The following is a 10,371-nucleotide window of genomic DNA, read 5'->3' as shown; positions in this document are numbered from 1 at the left end:
GGCAAGTAACATACAAGAACAATTGAGTGAGCGAAGTCAGAGAAACACGATAAAAGAGCTGATGGTTAAACACGAACACGGCGAAGAAGCAAAGTAAACGAAAACAAAAACATTAAGAAGAGTGGAAGACAATGCAAGAAAAGATTTTTGATCGTATGCCTGCCGTTAATGTTGCTTCTTCTTGTTCGCAGCCGTTTCGCCGTCGTTTCGTTGTCGACGGCTCCGCATTCGCTTTTAACAATACAGAATCTCAGTCTCAGTTTTTACACAGAATTCATCGGTGTGTCTGTATGAAATTCAGAAAACAAGCCGCAAAATATACAAAGCGCATGTGAAACTAGCGAATTTAACAAGCAATCATAATAGAAACAGTGTCAATTGTTGAATTGAAAGTGAAAAGTGTTGGAACAACCATATTTGGGAGTACCAATGACCAAATTCTAGAAGTTACCACAGTAACTAGTTAGCGAAATAAAAGCAGCAGCATTTTGTGCGGAAGAAATTCGTAAGTGTTTTGCGCCGACAGGTTGCCACAGTGACCATTTTCGCGGTCGTCGTGTGCCAAAATTCGCAAGGCGTGCACTCGCGCCCGCCCCCATTCCGGGCAGCGCACTCCTCAGTGTAGTGTACGGTTACAATAACAGTGTGCACTGCGTTTGTTGTTTTGGAAAACTGAAAGTGAAACGAAAAATTTGTCTCATTTCAATTTTTTCCTTGTTGAAAAATTGTTTATATTTGTATATTAGTATTTTCTTTCGCGTTTTTTTTATTGTAACTCGTATTTCGTTGTAATTAGTTTTTTTAACGGAAAAATATATATTCATAAATACGGGCGTACCAGTGTGTCCTTGTGTCTACCGTCGTGGTGTGTCGCTCCGAGTATAAGCATTTGTATCCTTTGTGTCCGCAATATTCGCGTATAATCTTTTTTTACTCCCGTAGCTCACGTTCGGTTCGGAAAAGTAAATCGCAAACGGTGCTCTCAACATTGTCGTCCTTTCCAGTCGTCATTCTCACATTCGTTTGCAGGCGCGCTACCTTTGTTACCGACGTGTTCGATCGTGTACCTGTAAAGGAAGTATAGCAGATCCCGTCGCGCGGAATTCACAATCCAGTTGGAAGCAGTGCGTGCCACCGTCGGCGCACAAAGCATTTCAAGGCAACTGTGTGTGCGTGTGTGTAGCTTCGTGTGAAAAAATTCCGTCATTTGTCCACTGTCCTTTAGCTTTGACTTTGGTCAAATACGCAATTGGTCGGTAGTTAAATGACAAACAATGCTGATAAGCAGAAAGTTGCGACCGCTTTATAATAAAAATCTTTTTTTTTCAGTTTGTTCAGTTTTAAGAAAATTTTCACCGAGCATTACTTGTTCAAGTCCAACCATACGCCTCGAAGTGTGTCGCAATTTCTTTATCGATAATTGTGTGTGTTTATGAATTTGATTTTTTCCGCTCAAATAAAAGTCAAAATTAATTTAAGTGTTACTCTTAATGATTGACAAAATTGAAAGTGAAGTGTGTGTTTGAGAGAAAAATTAGACCAAAACCTTAAAAAAAGTTGTGTAAAACATTGAAAAACCCCAGTGTCGTTTTGAAGACGAATTCTGCGCGTTATTTGCAAGTGGCTCATCCCTATTGCAAGGCAAAAACCAGCGTCCCAGCCGCCACATAATCCAACCAGCGTTCTTCCTCTTGGTTAGCCGATTGTGCAAACTGTAAGTGCAAACTAAAAAACAATAATATTTAATTAAAAATTTCTTCAAATTCCCATTGTATATACAAACATATCTACTTTCTCTATCTCTGTAATACCTCCTCTCTTCGCCACCGATTTCTTTTGTTTATCCAAGCATATCTACTCGTTGTAATCAATAAAAAATGTCTTAAGCCACTTGTAAATAGTCCGTACATATGTTTTTTGCTTCACCTAGTTTCTTCTAATTCTGCACTCTTCACGCTCCTCTTCTACCATAAAATTAACCACTTCTTTGCGTCATATGATACCACTTTCGTTTTCAATCGTTCGCTATTATTTTCTACACTCTTTCGCCGGTTGGTTACCTGCGCACGTGTTGTCTTATACCTGTTTCCTCTTGCTACCTCTCGTACTCAACCAGCATCGGTCGCTAAATACATGCGAATGTAGATAGTTAGATAGCTCTTCCTTCCTGCGCATGCCTTCGTTGGTACCTGGCGTTCGACGTATTTCAGTTTCTATCCTTCGTTTATTTGCCACTTGTTGATGAATTGAATTCGGAAATGAAGTAATATGCAGAATAATATTTTTTTTATAACAGTGACGGCATAAGAATAAATTCTGAATAAGAAACTTTCAGGATTTCTCTTAGGAAAATTGTTAGGAAAAGAAATATCGATTTGTTCCCAGATAATATGCAAACAAACGTTAGGTTAGGTTAGTCTGTGATAGGCCAATAAACCACCACAGGAGAAGTAGTCATCCTTTAGGATGCTTGCCTTTGACGAGAATTTTAACAGACTATGTGACCTCACTATGGATACCTCCTTCAGTGTATCATACCGTGGGCAGCCCAGATGCTTACAGCGTAGTCTTGCCAATGATGGACAACAGACATTTCCTAAAGTCGTCTCGATCTGTCAGACCCATTTGGCAGGCGTATGCTGCCACCAGGCAGGACCTAATTTTTACGGTGAAGTACAGCAAAAATAAATTTGATTTTCAAGAAAATTTTAGCAGGTTTTACTTGTATTTTTCAAAGTTGGTTATGTCAAGTGTAAAGTTTGGACTTTTCGGTATCTTCCCTAACTTTCAATTAAAATTTAGTTGCAAGTGAGACAAGAGCTGCCTAGCGCGCTTCAATCTCATTAGTATGTTTAATGTTAAAAAACCCTTTTTCCAAAAATTTTATTTAGAAAGTATTATCTTCTGAAAATTTCGGTTATTCTTTGTAGAATTATGTACATATGTTTGTAACAGCTGTCATAATATAAAGGGAAGATTCTTCAACCATTTACTTATGTACTATATAACTCGATGTCGTATAATGGATTAACGCTCTACAGGTTTAAAGTAACCTAACAACCTCTGATCGATTTGAAAAGAAGTTGTCACTCAGAAATACATACATTAGTAGATTGATATTGCTGTTCTAATGGCAGAATACTGTCGAGTTGACATTATTTGGCCGACTGTCGTGGGAATGTTTAGGATATTGACTTTCAAACCTGTTGAAAATCGTTTTCTTAAGGAGCCATGTATTTATTTTTTTAATTAGACTAACTCGTAAATTTTTGGTTAATATTTCAATAAGTACTCAAAAAAGGGTGTTTCTAACTTTAATCGATATACTGGCTAATCGGATCGATCTAGATGTTCGTTCTACCTCGTATAGATTACAATTTAAGTTTATCGCGTACAGATCCTATCTCTTGTCTGGTTGTCATATATCTTTGTTCTGTAAAAATGCTAGATTAGAACATGAGCTTGTTTCAGGTGACGATTCTTGACAGAAAAAAACATATTTTAGCTTTTCGTTCAGTTGGTTCGTAATCTGCTTTGATATACATAATAAGAGACATCATAGTTTATAATGAGTACAATATAGTGCAACTGTGATATTTTTGTGATGATCAAGAGAGTTCATGCGATACCCATACTACATACGTCCTGTGCTTTCAAAAAGAAGACTTTCCTTCCTTTAAACTAGCTTTAATGGCTGACCTTCAGTCAAAAAGTCTACTATTCGCACAAGCCTGCCAATAAGCGCTGACCATGAGAAACGGCTAAGAAAACACATATGTATCTAGGTATGTATGTGTTTGAAGCCATGAAATATGAGTCAACGTAATCCACGCCATCTTACAAGGAAATCTGTAAACAAATAAAATATATGTGTGTGAACTTTTGAGAAAAACTCCACACCGACATTAGACAAACGAATGCCAACGAAAAGAGAATATAAATAACAAAAAATTCACGCTCCCAGGCTTCCAGCTGTAACCGCAAAGTTCGCAGAAATTAATCAAAATACTGAAGTTATTACGGCATCGGCCGCGACAGCGGGCTGGATAAAATTTCAGACGCTTTCGTCAAAGCGTCAACACAGGGAATTTGTGCTGCAGTGGCTCTCGGTTGCGGCGCCGGCTTGTTTACATTGCATTTCTGCCAATAAAGCCTAGTGAAGTTTTCAGCAGCAAATTTTTGCTTTGGCTGCATTAATTTTGCATTCCTTCTGCTTGAAATTATTTTCCCGTTAATTAAATATATTTTCAGCGTCTCATGGCTTGATTTTATATAATTTATACCACTTCAAGCACACACACACACACACACATACACTCATGCAACTTCTGCAACTTATCGCAGTGTTACACTTTTTTAGGTGAGTGTGCGGCTGCCAATGCTTGCGAAATGTTATTTGCCGATAGAAAAAATTATGTGTCAACAGAAGGGGGCGGAAACACACAAAACACGTAATATGTAGAGTAAATATAAATGAAAATACCGACTGCCGTCTAAGCGCTGTGGACGCCTCCGACGACAGAGGTGGCGCAGTGAGGGTGTGGATGTGGTGTGTTGATAAGGAGTTTTTTATTTGCCACTGGCACACACATACATATATAATTCTAATTTATTCTTGTTAATTTTGTTACTTTTGTGTTGCAAATTCGCTTTTATCGGCGGCACGGCAAACCGCTAAGAAACCGCATTACTTTGTTCGAAACAACAAAAGTGGAAGCAAATTGTCTACAAAAAAAAATAAAATTAAATAATTTCGTTAATTAAAAATGTAACTTAGTGAGTTGTGTACGTATGTGTGACTACATTTTGTGCTTTTTTGTAACAGCCGGGCTCTAAGCACATTCAGAAGGCCTAACAAGATAATATTGTTTGAGTTGTAGCGCACAAAATATTAGAAACAAAAAATATACATGTTTTTATTTTATTATAATTATTATTTTTTTTTTCATTTTAGTTTATATTCTAATTATTTTTTTACTTTCCATTTAATTAATTTTGTTTTATTTTTTTTTATTTTATTGTTTAACTATTTTATTTATATATTTTGTTGTTTTTAAATTTGTTGTTTTATTTTTTTTATTTATTAGTTGTTTTTTAATTTATTGTTTTATTTTTTTTTTATTATTTTATTTTTTTATCTTATTTTATTTCATTTTTTAATTAATTTTTTTATTTTATTTTTACTTATTATTTTTTGTACTTTTTACTTTATTCTAATTTTTAATTAATTTATCTTCCTTTTTAATTTGTTTTATTTATTTTTTTTAATTCTTTCATTAATTTTTTATTTTTCATTTTATTTCTTTTTATTCATTTTTTTATTAATTTAAGTTTTATTAATCTTTTGTTTTATTTTTTTTTTATTTTATTTATTCTTATTTATTATTTTATTTTATTTTTTATATAATTTTTTTCTTATCTTATTATACACTTTGCAAATATTTTTCTACAATCCCAAATAAGTATCAAAATAAATACAGTATGTATACATATGTATATTCCTATTTTTAAAGCTGTCATCAATAATTCGGTCGCTGACTTCCAAATGCATCAGCGATTTTGAGAGTTGAAGAAACTCTGTGCCTAATAGCTTCTAGAAAATCCAGTTTAAGCGCAGCAATTACTGAAATTTTGTTATTTTTTCAACAACATTTGTGTGAAAACAAAAAAAAAGTAATCAATTTGTGTGAAAACAACAAAAAAAAAGTTATCAACTTGTCGGCAATCAAGAAATTATATACGTTTCTACGTCTTTTGTGCTCACCAATGAAATAATACGACCATTACTTGTAATTTTATTCACACTTCTTTGCTGTTGCCTTTGTTTGCATTCTTCTTTGTTTCTAAATTTATGCGATCAATAAACTCATTGCGACAGATTTTTATTCGGCTTTTCCCTTAATTGGTATTGCACGCATGCAAACTCGTTTGGTGAGACCACAAACGCTGCAACAATAAATCATATGAGTTTCTTCAAAGAGTTGTAATAGAGTTAAAGAAAAGTTATTACAGAATCTCAAAAAAAAATTATGAAAATATCAAATAGAAGTGCAGTATATTTGTGTTTGAAAAGTTACTCAATGTTAAGCGAGTTTTAGTTGCCTGTCGTGTAAAGATCTTTTACTCCCTCTTTGCCTCTCCGGTAAAATTTCTGCATTGTTCACCTTGAACTATATCAGAATTTGTTATCGTGCTAGATTTCCATTCAAATCTTTATTTCTAACGCAGCTCTGCTGCAGTTTATTTGAGCATAGTTTCCATTTCTTACGTTGTTTTTAATGTACAATAAGTCAGTGTGAAGTAATTTTGAAGAGTGTTTAAACTTTAGACGTAATAACCAAACTGAATGAAATATATATTTACGTTAGTAATTTCCCTCGAAACACAAGGATTTTGTAGAGAATGATTCAAAGTTTCTACAAATAATGCTCTCTCCCTCATCTCTCTCTTAAAATTTAGAAAAAAACAATGATCAAAGCTTAGCTTAACTTACTATATTGAGACAAAATATAAAATATAAATTATATCAAAAAGTAGTAGACCTGCTTTTTAATTCTACAATTCAAACTCTTGAGTTGAATATTAAAATATAAAAAAAAAATATTTTTATTATTGGAAGTATTTTTTCGGCGAATGTTCAGTTTGGTTTCATTCCTCTCCGACTTTTTTTATTTTTGTAAATGTGTAAATTGAATCAATATAGCGATCTAAACGGGTTTAATTAGCATGAATGTAGTTGAATATTGCTTTCTGTTTTTTACGGACAGTTGAAAAACGTAAGAAGCCCATGTACGATATACTCTCTCATTATAAAGCCAATACAATCAGTCATTAAGTCATGTTCTCGAATAAAGCCTATTTTTTGTGAAGAATAAAATGTTTCCAAGTCTAAACATAGATGAATTCCAACAAAGGTGTGTCACCCGATTTGTTGCTTATTTAGTTTTTCCACTTCCAAGCGAAGAAATTTCAAAAATTGATATCCAATTCAAATTCTGATATTTCTATCCAACAATTTTGGTGTTTTTCCATTTTTATGATATTTTTTTAGTTTTTTATCTCTTGATATGACCCCATCTTAATATTAACTCCCTAATACATCATCCATATGAACTGAAGACAATTCCTTAAATTTCTCTATTAGGCTTAAAATGATGAACAAGAAGCAAGTTTCCACGACAATTTTATGAAATTAGTGTAGGTTCCTTATGAGAAAAAGATTCCTTTGCATTTGCGGAAAAAATGTCTACAAAAGATTTAATATAAATGTATTTTGGATCTATTATAAAAAAATAAAACTCTTCAGATTTGTTGAGTAGGGTTAATAGTGTAGACAATTTGACAAAATTTGACAATATTCTAGGTTTAGCGGCTGCCTGAAACACCACTAAGAGACTTATAACTTTCGCTCTCATTTTGTTTCTTTGAAAGCGTGGGTTTTCTATCGTTTACAAAAGTCACAATTTATTTGCATAAATTCACAAAAGATTGCCCAAAGTGCAAGGAAAAGAACAAAACTCACAAGCGCAGAGTTGATCAAACAAATTTTTTTCACTAAGTCTCCTTAAACAACATTTTGCGGTACTGACGTCTCTGTCTTGAAACAAAAATCTTTAGTCTCCGGCTGATTTGTAGCTCACCAATGTATAGAACGTACAAAAGAAGAAAACTTAGTGTTCTTCAAGCGTTCCAATTCAAGTAAACATTTTTTTTATAAACACTACACCTTAAATTCGAGTTTAATGAAACTTGTATGTATTATATCCACTGAAGTATTCAATTTTCTTCGTCATCTAAAGTGCGTGACTTTTCCTCAGTGCAGTAAGTGTCTTTTCTTCGAACGAATTACAATAAAAAAAGAAAAGAACTAACAACTTGTAAGTCAAGTAATGTGCCTCACTGTATTTCATTGCTTTTCCCTATAAGTGGACCGCTTTGCCAACTACGCGTATAGTTCCTTCGTCAGATGTCAGCACATTTTCCTTTACGCAAACATTGACTCTTTACTGATTTCATGCTGTATAAACAAAATTACCATTAAAAATAAAAAATTATGGAAGAAAAGAAAACAACTACATTTTAGCGTTAGTCATGGCAGTCCCAACTGTGTATGGGCCCCAAACAGTCGGTCATAAAGCAAACAAGACTTTCGTTGGGTCTGTCGAGTTCTTAATTCATACGCTTCATGTCAGCTTTGCCGAAGCGTGTCTTCTTCATATGGTTAACCCCTTTCGAAATAGTCGAAAAATGACGAGAAATAAGTACGCGTTTGTTTCATCAAGTCAGCTCGTCACGAGTTTGCCTGTTCTTGTTGTGCTTTTCGTGTTACGCAGTTTTATTACTTTTACTGCGTGTTTCTTACTTGCTTTACTTCGTCATAACCTTTGTACACCCGTGTGCGTGTGTGTTACATATATTTTTTTTTGAGATTTTGGGTTTTTTGTTGTTCGTACTTACGATTTTCATTGGAACCCTTAACGTGTTCCATAAATTGTCTTCAATCGTAGTTGAACGGCCGACTTCGAATTTGTACAAAAACTGACCTTGAATTCATCGCTTGAATGTTGTTTGTGTGACAGCGTTAAGCGTATTGTTGTTTTGTTTTTGATTTTGTGTTCGTTTTTGTCGACTTGATTTTACTTGAGTGTGTTACGAGCGTCTTTTTTACTTGTCGTGTTACGTTCGACTTGCTTGATGCGTTGCCTGGAGGCTTTTGTTTCGACTCGTTATCGACAACGCATCAGCTTGTAAATGGGTTTGTGGGTGAGCGGCAAAGCACGGTGCGGTTTTACAAAGTTGAAGCTGTTGTCTAATTTTTTTATCTACGTACATATGTATATACCTGGTTTTAAATGCCGTAATTTTTAAATTTTTTTAATGATTTTTTTTAATATTAAATTTTTTTTTATATTTTTGTATTATTTAGTGCTTTCACTTATTTTTTACAACAATTCCATTTTTTTTTTTTAATCTATATGCATTTTCTGCTGCGCATTTCAGTGAAGCTCTAGTAATTCTGCTTGCAGTATAAAACCACTTCCAGCTCCCACATCTTCCATGCAAATCTATGCAGCAATTCGCTCTAATTTGAATTTCACGATCGAATCTTCTTGCGGCATATCAAAAAATGCTGATCGCGTACGCGGATAACCGTAAACAATTGCTTTATTTATTTTTTTTTTTGAATTTGCATCGCTTATAAAATTAAAATTTGCCTTACCACCGTAGCCAAGAGCGCTTGTCTTCCTGTACACACCAACCTACACACACATATATGTATGGACGCTTAACGCGCCCAAAGCACACGGCTAAAAATAAATAACTAAGTCAGCATACATACATATATAAAATGTTAATTTAAACTGACATACACCACATTTTGCTATTAAAAACAAAATAAATAATGCGCGCATGCGCAAACCGCCGCCACCATGCTCACCCAATGTGTGCATATATCAAAACGGAAATGACTTTTATGCCTGTCTGCAAGGCAAACTTTGCGAAAATAAAGACATACGCGTTTAATGAAGTCAAGAGCTGGAATACAACAATAAACAAAATTAAAAATTACGAAAAATATTCAAAAAAAAAATTAAAAAAAATTTAAAAAAAAATTAGTGAAAAAAATTAAAATTACAAAAAAATATTTTAAAAAATCAAAAAAATCACAAAAGTATGCATAAAAAATACAATAAAATTAATCAGAAAAAAATGAAGGCGCATACATGCTTCGTTTGCGCCTGAATTTGGGTGTGGTACTCTCCAGTGCGTTGGTAATGGCATTGGTAATGGCATTGGTAATGACTTGGCAGTTGCAACCTTCAAGGCTTCACTTCGAATTAAATTGTATTTTCATGCATTGTGCTCTACTACGAGCCACGCTACCACTTCGGCTTCGGCTTGTTGGAATTATTACAAAAAGTTGGGCAGCCAGTAATTTTTCAATTCCAACCTATGAATGTCAGCGTGCGTATTATTTTGTAGCTTCACAAAAATGGTTCCTACTCTGTTTAACTTTTCACTTACATACGTACACACATACATACACACATGCATATATACTTATATACTTTTGCTTTTAAATAATAATTACTTACTTTATGTATGTATGTATGCAATTGAGCTCGCTAACCGCCGCAAAAGCGCTAAATTATGCGTTAATTAGCAGCTGCGTGCAAAATCTGTCGCTAGGCTGAGCAATGAGTTGTGTGTTTGCTGCCTCCAAGCCAACAACAACAACACCAGCACCACCACCCCTCTTGCGGGTATTTATAGCTTATATGATTAATGACTTTCAGGTAGTGCGCCTCAGTGTATGGTGTTTAATACGCGTGCATGTATGGATGTGTGTATGCGCATTTAACTAAAAGT

The 10,371-nt window shown here is 34.1% G+C and overlaps 1 protein-coding gene across 4 annotated transcripts in view; it reads left to right on the top strand.

Moving 5' to 3' along the window:
* The first annotated feature begins 204 nt into the window (after positions 1-204).
* The window catches only part of LOC120766250 (polypyrimidine tract-binding protein 1), a 420,921-nt gene continuing 410,754 nt past the window's right edge, over positions 205-10,371 (top strand). For 3 of the 4 annotated variants that reach the window (XM_040091635.1, XM_040091634.1, XM_040091633.1), the window contains exons 1-2: positions 205-505; positions 1,330-1,714. The gene's annotated coding sequence lies outside the window, so the exon portion shown is untranslated. The remainder of the gene's footprint in view (positions 506-1,329; positions 1,715-10,371) is intronic. The other variant, XM_040091637.1, reaches the window with a different exon arrangement.

Source organism: Bactrocera tryoni, chromosome 1 (assembly GCF_016617805.1).
Source record: "Bactrocera tryoni isolate S06 chromosome 1, CSIRO_BtryS06_freeze2, whole genome shotgun sequence".
In the NCBI taxonomy this organism is placed as follows: Eukaryota; Metazoa; Arthropoda; class Insecta; order Diptera; family Tephritidae; genus Bactrocera; species Bactrocera tryoni.
This window is presented reverse-complemented; position numbering and strand designations above follow the sequence as displayed.